Source organism: Pomacea canaliculata, linkage group LG6 (genome assembly GCF_003073045.1).
Source record: "Pomacea canaliculata isolate SZHN2017 linkage group LG6, ASM307304v1, whole genome shotgun sequence".
Taxonomy (NCBI): domain Eukaryota; kingdom Metazoa; phylum Mollusca; class Gastropoda; order Architaenioglossa; family Ampullariidae; genus Pomacea; species Pomacea canaliculata.
In genome coordinates, this window is record NC_037595.1 from 12,677,731 (window position 1) to 12,698,271 (window position 20,541).

The 20,541-nt window shown below is 42.5% G+C and overlaps 1 long non-coding RNA gene across 4 annotated transcripts in view; it reads left to right on the forward strand.

Annotated features, from left to right (window-relative positions):
* LOC112567055 overlaps window positions 1-20,237 on the forward strand; it is a 129,839-nt gene extending 109,602 nt beyond the window's left edge. For all 4 annotated transcript variants that reach the window (XR_003099728.1, XR_003099730.1, XR_003099729.1 and 1 more), the window contains exons 4-7: window positions 686-746; window positions 6,515-6,650; window positions 19,171-19,347; window positions 19,578-20,237. This is a non-coding gene — a long non-coding RNA (uncharacterized LOC112567055). The remainder of the gene's footprint in view (window positions 1-685; window positions 747-6,514; window positions 6,651-19,170; window positions 19,348-19,577) is intronic.
* Window positions 20,238-20,541: the final 304 nt, after the last annotated feature.

Consider the following 20,541-nt stretch of genomic DNA (forward strand, 5'->3'; position numbering starts at 1 on the left):
TTGGCGATAATTCGAGATGAATTTTGCCATGTGTATTCCTCGCATTGCTCTTTTCCCTATTATCTCCCGCGAGCTGTCATCCCCAATTAGCTTTGATAGGATTTCTGCGCACAAGAAATCGATAGAGGACCTCTTGTCGTTTTCGGAAACCCAATACATTCGTTAAGGACAAAGAGAGGTTACTAATAAAAGCCACATCACTCAAAGCAGCATGTAGTTTATAGTGAGGACCTGTTTATCCCGTAAGTGCTAAGAGCAGCAGTGGACACAGCAGCAGTTCAGCCATTTTTTTGGCAAGATCTTTTTTTATTGCTTCTCCCCACCCTTCCAGCTTCTTCCTCCCTGCTAACGGTTTATATCGTGTTCAGGGCTGACGGTCTTCAAGACGACCGTTTGACTTACGGTGGGACTGTGTGAGGTCGTAAGTGTGAAGTCGTTGCTCGAGTCGTCTACCGCTCTAGTCATCATTGTCATCAACACCAACAATACTATATTGCCGTCAGACATGCTAATTGATACATAAATAAACACTGCTATCTGTTCATCTGTTGATTGGGCTGTAGAAAAATATTGTACATCTGTCTGTTTGTCTGTTTTGTCCATTTGGCTTCTGGTTGTAGCTGTAGATAATGTACAAATCGAATAAACTTTTTGTACAATCAAGAGCTTTTTCTCTTCTTTGCAGAATTCTTGCTTGTCCTAGTGCTTGGGACTACTCTCCATCTCCACAGACGCCTACTTTCCTCGTGCGTTTTTTTTTAAATATCTTACTACTCACAACTTACATTTATAAATTATATATGCTGCTGAAATGAAAAGTCTCTTTTAAAATTCGCTAGATTTGTTGTTTTATTATTTAGAAATGGCAATTAGAACAACCAGTTATATGCATGTGTATCTATTTGCATGTATACATAGAGCATGTATGTATATACTTCTCGAGGATGGGTAGGAGAGAGAGAAACACCGCTTATCCTGACCCTATGACCTGAATGTGTGTATATATTGTGATATACTTGCTTAGATATCCACCGAGTGAAATGATGTGCCTAAATAAATAAATAAGAGACAGAACTTGTAGTAAAGGTATTAAAATGTATGAATTACTCAGTGGATGTATGTGTGAATGTGTATATACATGTATGTAGGTGGCATTTAAATTACTGTGTGTGTGTGTGTGTTATATGTACTGTAGATTACTATGATCATTAATATGTGAATATCTCACCGTCTGTTAGGGTGAAAAAATAACTTATTCTAAACTGTAGGGATCCTTGCCTAAGCAAGCCTGTCGAGATTCTCGTAACGGCTACAGCCTTGTCTTTTTACCAACAATGATCTCAATGCAGAAAGAAAGAAAATAATTATAGAAAAATGTTAATTTTAGAATTAAATTAAATTATAGAAATAACCTAGAAGATCAGCTTTAGACAAATTAACGAAGGTCAGACGAGTCAGGTTAACAAAACAGCATCTAAACGTGTGAAAACACTCAGGGTTCATTACGAAATTGTTGATTTTTTTTCTTTACATTTAAAGCAAATTTATTTTTAATAGTTTTCTTTTCTCGCTGAACGAGTCTTAGTCATCAAAAAATTTTCAGAAGAGTTTCAAGTCTTTAAAATCTCGAAATCTGGGTTCTCACTTTTGGAAAAATGTCAAAATCTCATTTCCCGCGATCACAACAGGAAACTGTGAGATCAGCGTGGCAACACCTGACTGGCATGAAGCTCTGGCACTGGCTGTTGGCTTCAATGATGTCAGAGTTAACACCTTTTTCTGCCATAAAACAAATTAATGAATACAATAATATATAACAACAACACATTTTTGTTGGAAAAAAGGACGAGACTAATGAAAGCCCAAAGTTTGATTAAGCAATCAGATAATTTTAGTGCTTTACCTGTCTTGGCTTTGTCGATGTCGGGATGTTTATGGAGTTGAAGTGACTGCTGCCACTTTGCGCAGCGGGTTTAAGGCTCTGGCCTACGTGGTGTAGACGTTGTCAACGTCGTTACGTCTGGCACCTGGCCTTGAGGACTGTAAGAGCATAAGGTCAATAGCGATTCCCCGAACACACCTGTCGTGTGTAGTTCCTGAGAGAAATCCGCACTTGAGTTCGATTTTTGCCTCGTGCACCACGTTTGTAAATTTCTAACGTCCTTTTTCTCTCCAGGTCAAACCTAATATTCGTTGACAGCTTGTTCCATGTCGAGGCTAGCCGTGCAATTCGTTATGTTACTTTTTTTCTGCCACTCCCTGGAGTTATGGCCGATATGTTTTCCTGTAATCTACCGGACTGCAATATGCTTGATAATAATGCTTAATGGATGGTCGAAATAATCTGAGGTCAGATGGTAACGGAAGACCAGTTTTAAGTTATCCTCTCTATATATATATATCTTTCTACAGGTAAATTCTTAGCCACCGCTCTTTCCATGGTCAGACTCACAAATGACTTACTGATGGTACAACTTCTCACCTTTGAAATATCCATGTAGAAAAAATTATACTCAATTAACATGCATAAGTAACAGGCCACAGTGACAAAGACACTTTTAATCGCAACGAATAATAATAATAATCTGCAGGACGACATTCCTAGACCAAGATGTAGGTGAGGCAGAAAGTCATTTGACCAGAACAGAACAGAGCAATAACCAGAAACTTAGATGAAATCGTCAGGAGAGTGTCCACATAATCACAGAGTAGAAACTGCTGTAAAATGTTGAAGCACATGAGTGCTTGGCACTGATAGAAAGCATATCAACGACAGATTGTAAAAAATAAAGAAACTGTCATGGCGTTAGCCAGAAAAGAAGAACGGTGATGAGAGAGTTGAGATCAGGGGAGGAAAAACAAAAGGCTACAGAGATGTAAACAGTCCAGCACCATGACAAAAGGCCTAAAAATGTACAGGTCGCCACAATAGGCACTCAAAGCACAACAAATCCAAGCAGAAAACTCAAATGCGGAGAGATGGCCCCCTCAAGCATGTTAGACGAAAGGACATCACTCCCACCGGTGTGGTGATTATTGCAGGCATCATCTTTATCATGGTCATAAAAGGGGTTCCCATCGGTTCCAGTAATCAGAGACTCATATCGGCTTTGACTGGCATTGCAATCGTCTTTGAAGTTTACATCTTCACCAAATCCTTTCCACACTTCGAATTATCATTATAAGAGAAACGTAAAAAGAAGAAAGAAAAAGAAGTAGGACCATTAAAAAACGATTTTAAAAATTCAAATTAAATATAGTTTTTTTTTCATTTTATCAAGAAACATTTTAAAGTACAGTTTACCAAAACCAATTACTTCTCAACTCCAGCTCTTTAAAAAAAAACCTGAAACAAAACCAAAAAAGGACTCCAGCCGAGTAAAGATAGACATCTGCCGACTGCAGGTTATTTTCTGATTGTTTATTTCAAGACGTCACTCCCTCGTGCGGATCACGTGGTCCATGGCGCGCAGCTCCAGGCGGGTTGTTGCTGTCGTTGTTTATGGCCTCGGGCGTGAGGCGAATTCTCTCGTGAAGGACAGCAGTGAAGTCTGATTCCACTCGCATCAAGACCACTCGTAAAGAGTACTCGTGGTGACAGCTTTATTTCTTCCTTCTTCTAAGAGCCAGATCTGCCGATGGCGTCTAATTCTCTCCCCTTTTTCCCTTGTTTTTCTTTTACCCTTCCTGCCTCAATCTTTTTTTTGTAGGGGCCAGGAGGGGGGTAGGTTGCTTTTGCCGGAAAGGGTCGCTCGCTCTCTTCCTCCCTAGCTTTTATTCGTTGTTCCCTCTCCCTTCTTGCAGTTATGTTTAGCTGGAAAATGAAGTCCGTTATGCAAAATTATTAGAGTTTCGTCCCCTTTGATCGTGACTGGTCACTCGCTGTGTCCACCGCTCCAAGACAAATACGCTGCAAAGATGAGAGTGACTTGAGGTCTTCAATGACTAGACATATCGATGGTACACAAACTAATAAGCGACTTGGAGCACATAAATAATTTTTCCTCTTTGGTTAGCTTCTAGTTTTAACACGTTTTTAAAGCCGTGTTTTGCATGTTTGCCACTAGCGATTTTCATTTAAACGAAAGTTTCCACGAGTTTTAGCTTTAAACATCAGTTTAATTATATAATGGAGACTGCTGAAAAAGAAAAAAGAGGAGATAAAGGCGGAACCTTAAAAAGAAGAGGAGGGAAGAAGCTAGTATGGGAAGCAGGGAAGGTCGAAATGGAAGATGATGAAAAGTAGGAGAAAAAAAAAAGGAAAAAAGAAAAACAGGATTTGTAACTCAGACACGAGATCATTTGCTGGAAATCTCTAAAATTAAAAATTCCGGTACACTCGTATCTTCTGTACTTACCCGAAGATGTATTATGTCACAATTTCATTCAAACCATACTGGTGTTTATTTGTCTAAGACGATTTCTTTGCCAGAATTGGTAATTCCTGGTGTCAAGGAGCGGGAGGAAGGGGTTAAGGGGTTAAGGGGCAAGAAGTAAGGTGTGCTGGTGGGGGTTACAGACAGGAGGACACCACAGCACGAAGGTATAACACCTCCGTGACAAAGGCTTCGATTTACGTTCGCACCGAGTATCGTGAAGTCTGATCTATCGCTGGACCTGAAAATAGCCGCCCTTGAAGGAAGCAGCATGTCGTGAGTCACGGGGTCTTTGACAAATTCCGTGTTGCGCCACGACAGCCCCACGATTGTAAACGGCCAAAGAGAAGACAAGGAGGCTTTGAGACTGAACGCCTGCTCCGCAGCTGTCACGTGACAAACGTGCTATTTTTGGCAGGCCGGATGTGCGTTTTGATCGAGGCCACGAGAAAATGGAAGACAAACTTATTCTGAATCGTGAGCGTTCAGTCTGTCGTGTTTTCACGAAGCGCAGTGAAGGTTCAGAGCGCCATGACAGAGAAGGAGGACGAGCAATGGGAGGTAAATGTAGTGGATTCGCGAAGCAGAAAGAAGGAGTGAAAAAAGAAGTGATTAGTCCAGCCCTTGACAATAAACACTCAAGAAGAAAACCTCATGGATGTTGTTGGCTTGAGGTTCAACCCAGCCCCGATTTGTTGACGAGACCGAGATTTGGGATTTCCGTTCTGGTAAAATTACATGTTTGAAGAAGAAGAGGCCAAAATTTTACCGGCAGCTTACAACTGGAATAAAACAATGTTTTATCTCAAGTTTTTATCGCTTTTCGTCGACCCCGTAATGACCAAACTGTTTGTAACATTAAACACTAAACGAGGGCTTTTCCCATTATTAATATTCATGGTCTGAACTATTCAGACCTCAGACAAAGAAGGTGCGCACCAGGAACGGTGAAACAAATTGAAAAACATTGGCGCCATATTGCTTCCAACGTCATTATCTGAGAACTCTTTGTCTTCGGTTAAAGGCAACCATTACCACCTGACGTCTTTAAACATGGCGGCGTTTAGACGAATTAAAATCGTGAGAGGTAAGGGAGCTCAGTGTTTGTCCGTCTCTGGTAGGTTCAGTAACTCCTCATTGACTTTCATTACTTGTTTAGTGTCCAACAGAAAGGATGTTTGGCGACCTTCTCGACCAGGTGCTCTTCAAGTGAGGACCAACAAATGACACGGATTCATCGTCGTTTTCGTTTTAATTGAAAAGATTTCGTTTAGTATTCAGCAACGGACGTGGTTTGACCTGCCAGGAAATCTTTCGTTGCCTTCAATCCCTTCAATCCCTCATTAGTACCACGTATGACACTGAATGATAGAGACCGGGTTGTTGAAGGTACTTTTCAGATGGGTAATAAACTTTTCTATTTTGCAGCAACACCGTTGGGTCCCTCTGTACTCGTTGTCTCATAATAGCGCAATCACATCTTTCATAAATATTAATGTCGAATTAAAAAAATCAGGTTTTTTGACTAAACAGAAAAACAGAAGAAAGTTACTATGGTTAGTAAACTCCTCATTTGCATCCTACCCTTCTCTCTCTCTCACACACACAAAAGCATCTAGTATCGATTGCATAGTAATTTGATTTAGTATTTAAAATGAGTTTAGCGAAAATTCTTCGACATTGGGTTCTTGTTTAAAGGCCACCCCAAATGAATTCTAACCATTGACATCACTTAAGGTCCCACCCAGTGTGGGAATTTAAAGCAGATGCAAATCAGGTTTTGCCCAATCAGTCTACATTATGACGTCACGGACATTGAGGTCATGACCTCTTACCTCAAACCCGGATGTTGAAAGGCCAAACAGAGCAAAGATTTTCACTCCATGTTTAGGAATGAGTATCTTTAAACAAATTATAAAGCCAACTCATTTGAAAAATAATTTTGAACTCGGATTATTCATTTCCAGAGACAATTAAAGCCTCAAAAGTTTTGCATAAAAAAGAAGCGTGTGTGTATGTGTGTGTGTTGGGGAATGAGGGAGGAATAACAGAAAAAAGGACGTAGTGGAATCTCGAAAGTGAATGCGAGGGGAAAGACTGACGGGATGACAATCACAGGCCCGTCTGTTTCTTGCCAGATACCCCGTGGTCGGACCGCCAAGCCTGTTGACGGAGCGGCAGCGCGGATTCCGCTGACCAACCGACGACGGCCCGCAAACGGTTGGCGAGTGCAGTGGCGTCACGCAAGCCTCCCATCCGTCAGCCGCCGACGTGGTAAGTGGATGTGACTCTGCGCGGGTCTTGCAGCTCGGCGCTGTCGCTGCACCCGGGTTGGCCTCCTCCATCCATCCTTGGCTGCCCATCCCGTGTCTGTCCCTCCGTTTCCAACAACAGCTCTCTGGAGTGGTGCTGTATGTCATAGGCGAACTTCTTGGGGTTCACTTCCTTTCTTTTCTTCTTGGGGCAGAGTCGTGGCTTGGATGGAGCGGCGTTCTGGCTCTGATGTTTGAAAATATCTTGTGTCGGTCAGTTTATCAAGATGTTACTCCTGGTCCGTTGATTATTCAGTTTGTTTTTGTTGCGTTTTAAATATGTATATTGTCATAACCGGTTACACACTTATACATCAAAAGTATGTAGAGCACAAATTACAAAATGCATGCATACTCTCAAAATAAGTTGTTTACATCAAAATGCATGCCCTTTGCACATCTGTGTTTCTGTTTTCTGTTTCCTGTTTCTGTCATAAGCTCATTCTGAATTTCCGTTATTTATGGGTTTCTCATTTTAAAAAAAATGATTTTACATAATTTCTGAATATTTCTCTGTTAAAAGTTTTTTTTCCAAATATCATGATATTATGTATGTGATTGCATGAAACTTATGTTTAAACTTTTCGGATTGAATTACACCTCGTTTATTATGTTTCCAACCTCTGGGATCAGATGTGCAGTCGCGAGGTACAGCCTCGCTCTGACTTACTGACGAACATACCGATGCGAACATCGTCCCTCCATCTTTCGTAAGGAGGTGGGCAAAGGTTGGGACGTCAGCGAAGAGCATGACAGAGTAGTGTTTTCCACACAAGCCGTTGCGAGGCGGGTGTTCTGGCTTCTGGGCAGGGCACTGGCCACCGCAAATTGACGCGCATCAGCACGCGAACGGCCGCACGTGCCGTGTACGCATGCGCTGCACGACACGCGATGCACGCGTCTGTCACGTCGGGTGCTTTACACCCTGCACCGGCGCCTGGCCCGGGGCCCGCCACCGTCCAATGGTCCTGGAGGGAGGTATGACCTAAGGAACTAGCCTTATAGACGGCTTCTTCTGCGTCTGTGAGATCTTGAGAATTTTTTTTTGTTCCTCCCGGCAAACGGCGTATGTTCCGAGGGCTGGTTGTCAGGGTTACTATGGCATCCATTTGTTTTTGTTCTTTGTAGTGATTTGTGGTCTGTGTGTGTGAGGGATGGGAGTGGAGGATGGCAATACTGAGAAAACCCCTGATCTGATCATCTCAATCTTGAACATTCAAGAACACCCCCATTTTCCATCCGTCCTTCTTTCCTACTTCAAATGGGACTCCGTCACCTTTCTGTACTCGTGACCATGTCCATCTTCCAGTTGAAGTCCATACCTTTGCCCTGTGAGGTCAAGGGATGCTCGGCTATTGAAGGCATGATCACCTCTTCATCTATCGTCGTCCGGCGAGGTGGTGGCGACCAACAAGCCAGTGGCTGGACCTTAAGGCTGCCGGCAGGTTCCGGCGAGAGGTCGCCCGTGTCGCCATCGCTGGCCTGCCGCCACAGAAGCCGAGGGGCTGTGACGCGATCCCAGCGCGAGGCTAGGATTCCAGTCTTAATGATTCCAGCCTCGCTCCCCGGAGAGAAATATTTGTGCGCGTAACCTCTAAACTCCCAAGAAGCCATATCGCTCCCATGCCTCCTCATCGTCTAGCTTTGACAAATGGCTTAACGAGCTCTGTGACGTCAGTATATTTTTCTTCTCTCTCTCTCCGCCGGCAAGTTGCTTTCCTCTCCTCACTCCTATATATTATTTTCTACCTCTTTCATCAACCTGCCAGAAAATCATCTCTCAAAGATGTTAAACTTTAAGAACAACGATTCTTCTTTATCATGTAAAGTCATCCCATCGACTGGCATGCTTCCTTCTTCTTGTTGTTTTTTATTTTTGTTGTTGGGTTTTTTTTTTTGGTTTTTTTGTTTGTTTGGTTTGTTTTTTTTTTTTGTTTTTTTTGTTTGTTTGTTTTTTTTTACAGGAAATTATCGCTTCTTCTGTTCTCTGGACTCCAGAAACATGCGTGCTGTCAAGGACTTGGTATATTAGTTTCATCTCTACTTCTATGATTACTGGAGCGGATCACTATTTTAAAATGGCTGCTACACTTTTTTCGTGAAACGACGCATGTGTTTTCGACAGAATACCCTTCATTTATTTATTTTGTTGTTGTTGTTGTTGTTGTTGTTGTTCATTCACAATTTGTTTTCATTCATTCATTCTTCCTTTTATTTTATTCATTTATTGACATTTATTATTTCTTTCATTTACTCATTTTACTTCTTCGTTCGCTTGGTTCCTTTTGTTGTGTTTCTTTTTGATTTTTGTTTGTTTGCTTTTCATTGCTTTTTTCCATGTTTCGTTTTTCGTCTTTTCTTTTTTTTTGTTTTTTTTGTTTTTTTTTTTTTTGTTTTTTTTTTGTTTTAAAACAGATTTCTTTCTTTTTTGTACTTCTTTCCTTCCGTCGACTTTAAACATTTTCCAGTACCCATCCCCCATCTTCCTTCGTACTTCCTTGGAAGTTTTATTATTCTTTATCATTTTATTATTGTTTATCTTCCTTCGCCGTTTTATTATTTTTCTTTTTCGTTCTGATTGTTTTCCTGAGTGCCCCACTGCTTTGACTTGATGGTCTCAACCAGTCACCCATCATCGTACTAGTCACCCATCGTCCCTACCATTCACTCATCGTCAGAGACATTTCGCCTCTCCTGGCGGTTTCCCCTGTGTCGCTACATGGGGATGGAGGGTGCGTTCCGTGCGGTGCCTCTCCCCCACCTCCGCGTGCTGTCAGGACCACGTGGGTCGCTGCAGGCGCTGCTTGTCAAAGACAATAGGTCTGACGAGGCTCCTGCGTCTGGTGCCGACGGTTCTCGTGATTGGATGTTGGTGACAGGTCGCCTGCCCTGCCGGCCACTTGCTGACTGACCGGTGCAGGCCGCAGTCAAACGGCTTGCATCAGCCCTTTGTGTTGACACTTTCAGCACCTACCTTGGAAGACGACGACGACACCGACGACGACGACGACGACGATGATGATAAGAAAGCGGTAATAAAACGCCGACATAATTTAAGCTTTCTTTCTTTTATCGCCGAGACACACTGAGGGTATCTACATTGAAAGTGTAGTATCGAGCATACTGCTGCTAGTCGTTGTTGTTATAATTTTGATTTTTATTTCTCGGCTGTGAACATATTTCTTTACTTCCTTCTTTTATTCTTTATTCTTTCATTCTTTCTTTCCTTACCCAGCTTTATTTATCTTTAGAAAAGATGGATTGCCTTTCAAAACGTGATAATATTGTGTGGTCACCCTACAAGAATAATTCTCCATATAATTGGGTACTTAAATAACAAGCATAATGAAGATAATGATCAACAAATGACAACAGCATAATATCAAAAATATTAGAAATAATAAAAAACAAATATGAAGTGGGGTGCGTTTAGTGGTAGAGAAGAAAATAAAATCAGAGAATCCAAACAAAACATTAATGATAGCTGAACGTTATAGGTTAAAACAACCAAGCATGTGAAACCCTGTACAATGAACATATATGATCACGTGATGTGTAATGGTAGTCTGTGTAATGAAATAATGAACTGGTAAAAGTTTTTTTTTCTTTATTTCTTTCTTTCTCTCCATAACGTATCAACCTTTTTTTTTTTTTTTGTCGCCTTGGTTTCTTCTTTTTTCTGTTGTTTAATCTTCTTGTTCATCAGGATTGTGTCCAAAATAACTATTTGTGAAAGTGATGCCGTGTTCGTAGCCGCGTGCCTAATCAACTAGTCTACATGATCAGCGACTAAATATCGCTCGTCAGCGTTCGATCCAGTGTTTACATTATCTCCTCTGACTGTGCCTTTCTCCATCCGGGTGAGTTTGTTTGGCCGTCAGCCACGCAAGCGATTTCCTAGCACATCATTAGTCTTGTCAGTGGAGGCATATCTTAGTGTCCCAGCAACACTCATATGCACGAACGGAAGTAAACACACACACAAACACAGAGTGAGAGATAAAGAGAGGAATGAGAGACAAAGGCACACACAGAGACCAATTAACAAACAAGCAAAGATAAAGACCAATAAAGAAGTTAGACTAATTTTTACCCAAGGGTTCGTCAACAGATTCGTACTATCCAGTTGACAAAGATAGAAGAAAGTCACGTGTCTGTGTGAGAGAGAGAGAGAGAGAGGGAGAGAGAGGAGAGGGTGAGAGAAAGAGGAGAGCTGAGGTCGATGAAGAGCAAGGAATCCCGTGACTTCAATATCCTAGCCGCTGGGAACATGGGCGAGATATCGGGAGGATCAGGTGCAGGACTTGATCCGCCGATGACCAGGTGCCACTCTGTATAAACGCAGCTAACGATGTCTCGGTCGTGATCTGGAATGTTCATATTTGATTGAGCCGAGACGAGGAGCTGGCACAGGGAGGAGGTTTGGCAAAGAATGGAGGGAGAGCTGGAGTCGGTTTGTTGGGGGAGGGGAGGGAGGATGTGGTGCCTGAAGAGGACAAGAAGGCGACAAAGTTGTCGGGCTTATCTCCCGAGAAGCCACCCGATCAATATCCGGGTACGCTATCTGGCTTGGGTCTGCCCACGTGAAACGACAAGAACCTGAGCATCATTTGTGTGCCGGTGTGCGCAGCAGGTTGTAAGCCTCAGCTAATACTAATCCAGCTAAAAGTTGATTGAAGAATCAGTATCACTTGAGCACTTTGGTGCAAGGGCTTTGTTTGTTTGTTTGTTTGTTTGTTTGTTTTTGGTCCTCAGTAACCAAAAATTGCTGTATTGGGTCAACAAATGTCCTTTGCTAAAATTGTCCTTGTGCCTTATCCTACAGAATTAAGTTGTGCTTATTTATTCTTCTTGACTGTGTCCTCATATCTTATTATCCTATAGGAATAGTTGTACTTATTTATGATTGTTGACTGTGTCCTTTGCCTTATCCTACAGGATTAAGTTGCACGTATTTAATATTCCTTAATACGTTCGTAGATAAAAGCTATTTTATTTCCATTCTTTTATATTTTAATTTCTTGGAGATGCCTTCCTTCCCTTTTATTTATTTGTATATTCTATTAAAAAAACATTTATCCTTCTCTTTTTTTCTTGTCCTTTTCTTCGTTTGTTTGTGCTTTGTTCCTTTCCCCTTCTTCGCTTCTCACCACTCTGGTCTTTAATTCTTATCTACGTTTCGCCTTTCTGGGTTTACTTGCATATTTCTAAAACTTTAAACTGTTCAAACATCGCTCTTATGCAATTTAAATGCGTTGCACAAGTGTAATATTGAAAAATGTGCTAAAGGGAACGAAATGCTGTTTATCTTAAAACAACAATAATTTTTAAAAGTTCCAAAATTGCGCACTGTGTATTTATAAAATTTATTTTTTAGATATACCTAATTCATAAAAGTACTTTAAATTAGAAATGTGTTGTACAACTAGCCCCTGAGAGTTCGTTGCAGGAACTAACAACGTTCAATGTGAATGGCAAAAGTTCGTGTCCGTCTCGAAAACAACTTCCGGTTTATGTTTTTCTTTAAGAGAGATTTGAACAGATTTTTTAAAATTTTCCTTACACGGTAAATTTTTCTTGTTCCTTATCTTTGTCATGCCATATCTTTTTCTCTCGCTACTCTACTCTAACCATTTGTATTTTCGTTGGTCCCTATCTGTTTTCGTTCTCTGAACAATCTTCAGCTGATGAGGAAAATCACGATGACCGCACCTGTGATTTACACATGTGATGGACTGGAATAAGATTTTGATTTGCTTTTTTTATTTTAAAGAAACAAAACTAGTCAAACACACATGTTTTACATGGATTTTAATACTTTTTAAGGAATGTTCTGATTGCTTCACACATTTTTTAAAGAATGGTACTCCCTGTCTGAAAATAGGCAAATTTTTGCAATTTTCGTTCAGCCAATTGTTTATTAGGTGTCATAAATTCAGGGAGCCTTTTCAGAGGGTAGATCAGTCCTATTTATAAACCATCGGTCCAGACGATGAACGACTAAGTTCTAGCCAACAAAACAAAATAATCGCAGAGGGCGGGTACTGTGGGACCTACTTGTCTTCAGCTGTTCATCAGCAAGTCTCTGTGCCATGCTACCATTACGAACATAGTGTGTTGGGGTCACGTGCATGGCGGGGCAGTAAGGTCGTAGTTCTTTCATCTGTAACATCTGTTAATCACCACACGACTGGACTCGTACTCCCCGATGACTTGTTTACCTCGAAATCAACTGAGCAGAGGGAGACAGGACTTTTTCTGGACACTGAAAGACACAATAATGCACAATGGAGACCTTTGACCATCGGTGTAATTATTCGCACGCACATACAAGCAGGCACGCTCGTAGTATCTCTCTCTCACACACACACACATTTGCAAGCGCATGCATGAAGGAGAAAAGCAATCAACAGTTCTATTCTGATACATGCAACAGTAGGAGACCATATAATTCAATAGGCAGCTCTCTGGAGCAACGGCTGCCGTGGACCAGTCCCAGATATCAAATGCAGTCCAGGCGAGGCGACATCTGCTTTTATGGCCCACAAACTCTTTTTACAAACAGCGTTGATATCCAGGGTAACGTCGAAATCTTCCTTCTCTCCATTACCACCGGTTAGTAGTAAGTGATCTGCTCCTGAGGGATATAGCTAACACGCACTGAGACTTTCGGGAAAAACCCGGGAACCGACAACTGCAAGAACAAACGACACTGAATAGAGAGGAAGACAGGAGGACCAGCAGAAAACTGGCATTCATGGACATTGGCATACCCATGGGTAAATTGTCGTATCGTGGGTAAGGAACTAGCGGGCAAACTTTACCTGAGAGACAAAATAACTATGATTCATGCCTCACTAACTAACCGACCCGCACAACGGGAAGACCGGTAAGGGTCAGAGGGTGGACGGTTTTCTGTCAAGGTCGCAAGGGGGGGAAAGCCGAAAGGAAGAACGAGAAACAAATTAGAAAATTTGCATAAGATACCTTAGCTTTATTCATTTAGACAAAGTAATACTCCTGGAGTAAATATCAGACCAAAAAAAATTTAATTAATTTGTTTTCATTCAGAAACACAATGACCAACAGGCAGACAGACACGATGGTGACTTCGTTTTTATGGTGTCTGGTAGTTTCTGATGACACAATCAGTAAACACCGCATGTGTTATAAGGAGGTATTAATATGACACTTGTCAGTGTATTTATTGTCTCGAAAAGTTCTACGTTGGCTTTGGCTGAATTGAAGCAAATATGAACCTCTGCCATACCTAACATATAGAAAGGTATCATAAACTTCCAATAAAGTTTTCGCTCGGGGGAAATAAAGGTCTGTATAGGCTTTTACAAAAGCAATGACGGAAGCCTTGGCGGGATAAAATACTTTATGAAGTAGGACAAGGACCATGAAACGTTAACCCTCCTGAGAAGAAAAGAAAAGAAAAACAAATTCTAGAATCAACGATGTGGAAAAAGTTTGGATAACAGTCTTTGCCTAATTACTGGCTTCACATGTTGGCAACTTTGGTAACTTTATTATTGTTTTGAAGTCTCTGGGGCATTGAGAGTTTGAAATATTGAAGAGATAAAAAAAGATATTAAAGGATAACAAACAATAAATCATCTTTATTTTGTTCTCGCCGCAATAACGACAAACGTGTAGTTTCATCAAACAATCAAAATGTTTGTTGTGATATTTGATGACATGTCCTGCTGCATTCCCGTCTTCCAATTACTCTTTTGATTTCAGTTAAATACCATGACAAACCGAATATTAGAATCCAAGATGAACAGCCACCGAAAAAAAAAAAAACTATAGGCCTGAACCAAATCGATACGTATCGACAAAAACGAGGACGATTAAGCTCGGCTCTGCGATACACGCCTGGCGCTCTTGTTACACCGCTTTTGTGCAAGGTCTAGCAAAGGCGCCCAGTGTCTCCTGGGAACGGTTCCCCAGACTAATCAGAGGCTTCAGGAAACACACCTATAAATTATTGTCAGTATGTAACGTCTTTTTGATGCGGCCTCCCTCGTGTCTGATTTCATCTCCCTTTTTGCCTACGGTTCTGCTGTACAAGGCCTGTTCCGTTCTTTTAATTTATATCTTCTCAACTAATTTCGAGTGCACTTCAGAAGGGCTTTCTCGCAAAGCTCTCGGGTCCCGAGACTTAATCTTCCAATTAAGGGCCGTCGGGCTGGTTGACAAAGGGGGGTAAATCAGGCCTGACTCGCTAGAAAGCAGCGCCCGTGGAAAAGGAGTTGGAGATCAATATTGGCAGGAAGGAAAAGGGAAGAAAGAGTTGGAAAGCAGAAAGGAACATAGAGACTGGGAGAAAAAGGAGCAGTCAGAGGTGCGGACAGAGGAACGCCAAAGGCGTAATTACAACAAGGGGAGAGGAGAGGACAAGTTCGAGAACGAGGACAGGACAGAAGAGGGGTGAGGGGAGTGGGGTAGGACAGAGCAAAGGCGCACGTGGCGGGAGTTTTTTAGAGTTGCGTCCCCTCCACCGTAGAAAAAAAAAGACTGACAGAATGGCGCGGCCTCTGACCCTTGTTTCAGTATACTACAATCGTTCAATACATTGCGGCAGATTTTATTTGGCGGGGGTAGGACGCCACCATCTGCTATTCTCCAGATACGGCCATTTGAGTGCTGTAGCCAGGATTAGGTGGGTCCCCTGAGGTAATTTCTTGGCCCGCGATGGTGTATCCCTGATCGGGGCATTATCCCGGGCCCGGCTCCTTATCAATGGCTTCTCTTGAAGACTTTCGCCTGATTCTGGCAAAAGGCATCACGAGGGATCGCAACAGACGTCAAAATGACAAATTGATTGAAAGGCAGACGACAAGCGAGCCTTGCGCCGCGTGCGGCCGAGGAATCCGGAGGGATTTGCGGAACACGCCAGTAGACAAGGACGGCGGAGACCGTCCAGGGGAATCTTAGCGGTCCCAGGTTTAATGTCTTACCCTGCTGGCCCCTAGTCTGCGCAGCTTCAGCGATGTAATGGGCGATTTGAACTGATCAGGATCGAGCAAATTAGAAAGGCGAGCCAGGCTTGGGAGACCAGCCCATGTGACGGCCATGTTTGTCCAGACCCGAGCGCCCCCCTTGCGCCGATCCCGTTGGAACTTCAGGGAGTGCACTCGAGGGAACACGCCCATCCAATTCTGGGCATGCGCCCTCGGTCCATATGTATGCGCGTGGGTGCGCGCAGACGTTCTCGCGCGTGCACGTGCATGTCGGGAAGGAGAGAACGAGGAAGAAAGTAAACCGCGACACGTTGTGAGCGCCAGTGCCTCCATCTGGTGTCGTGATTAAAACGTCTTTCATTTCTCGAAAAGCGAAAATGAAAGAACAATATTTCCCACAAGGCCCTGTGTGGTGGGGGCGACATGCATCTGAGAAAAAGTAGCTGTTGGCCTTTAGAGTCGGTCACAACTGGATGATGATGACGATGATGGAGGTAGGTCTGGTTCTGGTGGTGGTAGGGGTTGAGGGGACAAAAAATTATTTAAAAAAAACCGCCCTTGAGGCATTCATTGGTTTCATCACTTACTAGAGACAAGCAAACTACAAGAACGAGTGAGATTCCGATTAAGGATTTAAAAATGGGGATAAATATTAAAACTGTTTGGAAATTAAGCTGCTGTTGCTGGTGAAAATGTTATTAATAAGCCAAAGAAGTTGTACCGGGGTCAGAAGGATCTTTCCTCAACAAGTGATAAATATGGGGAATGGTTTCCCCACAGCCAAATGTTGGAGACATCATCTAGTCCTTTTAGCACAACCATGTTCCCCCTACTCGATGCCTTCAATGCCCGCGAATTACAAATATTCCACTTGGTCTCAGTCTGCGAAAATCAGAAACGGATTTTGTAGGGGAAGCTGACGACATCAGATGTTACAGGGTGATGAAAGGGGACAGGACCCAGAAATGTGACCTTGACCCCACCACCATCAACCTGAACACAAGGGACTTCAGAAAACGGGGAAAATAAAGAGGAATGGGTAGGGGTAGCCTGCGACCCTCCACTCGCGCAAAGCAGTCAACTGATGCTGCGTTGTGTCCTTCCCTTCTCCTCCACACGCCGGCGTTTGTCGGCGACAACAGCTTGCTGTTGTCCGGGAAATGTGGAAGCAGGGTGCTACCTCCCATCTAACAGCCGCCACTTAATCGCAATTTTTACCTGGGCATTGGAGTAACACCATGAAACGAAGCAGCTTGTACCTCGAAAAGGGGTGGTGGGGGTAGGAATTACCTTTGGTATATCTTTGATGCTCGGCGCAGCTACCTTCGCAGGTACACGAGAGTACAATCTTGCAAGCTGCGTTTAAGCCGTTGCGCTGAAGATTTCTATTTTTAAAACACTGGGCGGCCAGGTTAAGTCAACAAAGTCTCGGTGCGGACGTCGAGTAAACAAATGAGCAGCCTGCGGTCTTCTGCACTCACTGGGGGCCTGCTTGTTCTTCGCTTCTACCCGCAGACCGATCAAAAGAGTAGAATGTGTTTAAAAATTGATGTCATAAAATTATGTCCGTATTTGATGTTCTTGGTGTCTGTTTGATGCAGAAATAAAAAATATGAAAGATCGACATAACGGATTGCCAGGATGAAGATTTTCTAATTTATTTAGTAGAATCTGATTAACACTTTCATGCGTTTAGACTTTTTGTCTCCCTGCCTCTCTCCTTCACTTCTCTATTCTTTCAGCTCACCAGGTGTTGTACGACTTCAGTGGCCAATAAACCCTTGATAACCATTTTGTCCCTATATTAACCGATGATTTTTTTGAGCCCTTTTAATGAAGTAAATAAAAAGAATATGGAAACCTGGAAAAAAGAAATTAAGATGATCATCATAAGCGGTCCTGTTGCCCTACGGTCAGAGCCTGTCACCAATATGATGACGGATTGGCTGTTCTGGGTTCAGATCTCGTCTCGGGCACAATGTTTACAGGCCTTGTGATGTAGCCTTTGCTGCTGGTCTTTCCTCCTTAACCTTTTATGGTCTTTACAACTAAACTTTTTCTATCCTTAAAGGATTATTGTGGTGCAAAATGCTTTTCGAATGAATAGGTAAATTTCGGCAAAGATACTTTTTTCGCAAGCCACTGGAACATCGGCGGAAGAGGAGTCCACAGACGTTTGGTTAACAAGCACCGACCCAGATACCCGGCTGCTCATTGGTTTCTGTTCCTGTCTGAGGCGAGCGACAGAGCATTATGGCGGAAGGGAGGGATTATTGTCGGAGAGACAACTTTCTAATCCGTGTGGACCATTGTCGCAAGTAAACTGTTCTCTGTCTTGTTCGGCCTCAGTCTGGCACAGGATCGCTTTAGGTGGCAAACAGATTTTGTCGAGAAGACAAACATGGCGGTTTTTATTGCCTCTGAAAGCCGAAACGGCTGAGAACTTTCTCAGCGGAGAAGGAAGATGGGGGGAAAGGGGAGCTCAAAGAGGTCAAGCAGCAGGTCAGCCTTTTTGGCGAGCTCGAAATTAGTCATTCGCCGAGCAAGCCCCTGCCAATAAAAACTGATGTGATCTAGATTTCCGGTGATGCAGCCATCTGTCGACACTAAACAACACTTACAAGCCACTGGTTTGCTCAGAACAAGTCACTAGGTCTCCATCATTAGTTTGCTCAGCTTGCCACAGGTTTTCTCAGAGCAGGTCGGTACAGTACAATAAAAGAAACAGTACTTGGTATGGTTGGCTAGTGGGAGAAAAGAAAAAAGTGGGTTGATAACCGGGGTGGTAAAGCTTGTGTCATCCTCGAGCTTACCCTGTCAGCCGTCAGTGTTTTCACAACAAAGGGGCGACAAGCTGATTTGTTTTGGCTGTCAGCGATCGCTTTACTGGGACTACAGGTGTGAGTTGTCCCCTAATCACCTGCTCCCATCACCAGTCACACTCTGTGGATTCACAGGCGACACACGCAGTTTGCAGACGCAACTCAACTCTGCCAGGATTTGCTTCTTCGTCCACCTACTTCTTCTTCTCTTTTTTTTATCCCCCTTGACACTGCGTCTTATCTGACTTTTTTTTTTTTTTTTTTTTTTTTTTTTAACAGAAAGGGAGTTGTTATCCAATTTGTTGTTTATTTTTAGAATAGATTATCCTTTTTCACGTAGAAAGAGAAAAGACACAATAAACACTAATTTAAATATTAAGACATTGGGAAACAATTAGAAAATTAAACCTGAAATATTTTTCCTCAGAATATTCCACTCCTTACCCATTAGGATGCCTATCAACGACTTTTTGCACTGATTTCCTGTACAAGAATGAATATTAAATGGAAGGTTGTTTCCAGGTCTTACTGGAACCTAAATTGTCTTCTCTTACTCAGTGATCCATATTAGTTAATTAGTTGTTTTTCACAAACTGTCTCACATATGAACTCTAGATCCTTTAGAACCATGTGAATGCTCTGCCTCGGTAATACTAATTCCAACTTTGTTTTGTGTTTGCAAAAAAAGGACCTTGTCAGAAAGTTGTTCCTGGTGGGTGACCTGCTTGTGAGGTCAGGAGAGCGGTCATCACAAAGAAAGGTGGAAAGCCTGATGAACGCACTGTCCCGTGGATGACCTCTACATCATCATTGACCACCGACGTCTGGCTCGATGTCTGGACGGAAAGATGTCGAGATAAGCACTGTGAGTGTCGTGCACTCCGATGGACATGCTCGAAGCTCGCCATTCCATGAAAACTGCTTTTTACACTTCATCATTCTCTTTTCTTTTTTATTGAAGTGTATAAAGATTTTAAAACTCATTTTCGACAGTTTATGAGCAATAATACACAACAAAAATACTAGGATAAACACGGGTGGGTGTGCGGCTCCCTTCATCTTACCTGTCTTCATTTTTGCGGTTAATGTCGACAGGTGTGAAGAGTTTCGTCTGGCGTGCACCCGAGTCTACACGAGAAGCAGTCTCACTAAAGTGTTTCGTTATCACTGGCGCCGCTTGACTGAACAGCACCCCGAAGACACCTTGATGTACCCCGTGCAAATCTCCTTTGATGAGGGTGACTGAGTTCTGCCTGGGACCTGAGCCTGGCCGCCCCTCTACCCTCAGGCGGGTGCACGGAGGAGGTCGACATGGGTCATAGCCTCATTTCGCCGTGACGATGACCTTCTAAGCCCAACTGTCATCATCATTATCATCAGCGGCTGTCTTTGGGTTGGGAGGGGGAGTTATTGCGATTTTACTGATAGGACACAGGTGATATTTATATATAGACAGCGAGTGTAATGAAACGGAACAGCTATGTTTACCTCTGGTGTCAACAACGACAACAAATTGATGAAAATAATGTCCTTTATGCGCAGTCATCGTAGTATAAGAAATCAAGGACTGTTTGGTATTACATTGTAATAAAATTATTTTTTTCCGGAAACAATTGTACAAGAATGAGGATGTTTCCCATGATGCCATGTTATTGTACTTGAACTTTAATAAACTTTTTTCACTTAAACTGATTATAGATGAACAGACTGGCAATAATAAATAAATCTGATGGTTTCTATCAGTATTTCTGTGCATTCCCATGTGTTTGCGCCTCTGAGTGGTATGTGCACGTTTGTATCAGAGAGATGTGAATGTGAATTAGTGGGCGAGCGATAGTTTTGTATTGTGCTGTTAAATTAACTTTAATAAGAATATTACCTTCACTTCATAAAGACAGATTGCTCTTGGAAAACCATTCAAATTGGATTATGAAACTTAAAAAAAATATACATTTGGTCAGGGAAAGAAAAGGTGCCCTACTGTTAAAGTTTGGACCTTAAGGAAAGTAAAAAGTAAAGTTCTAGCCCTATGACTAGACAACCGTACCATTAATCATAT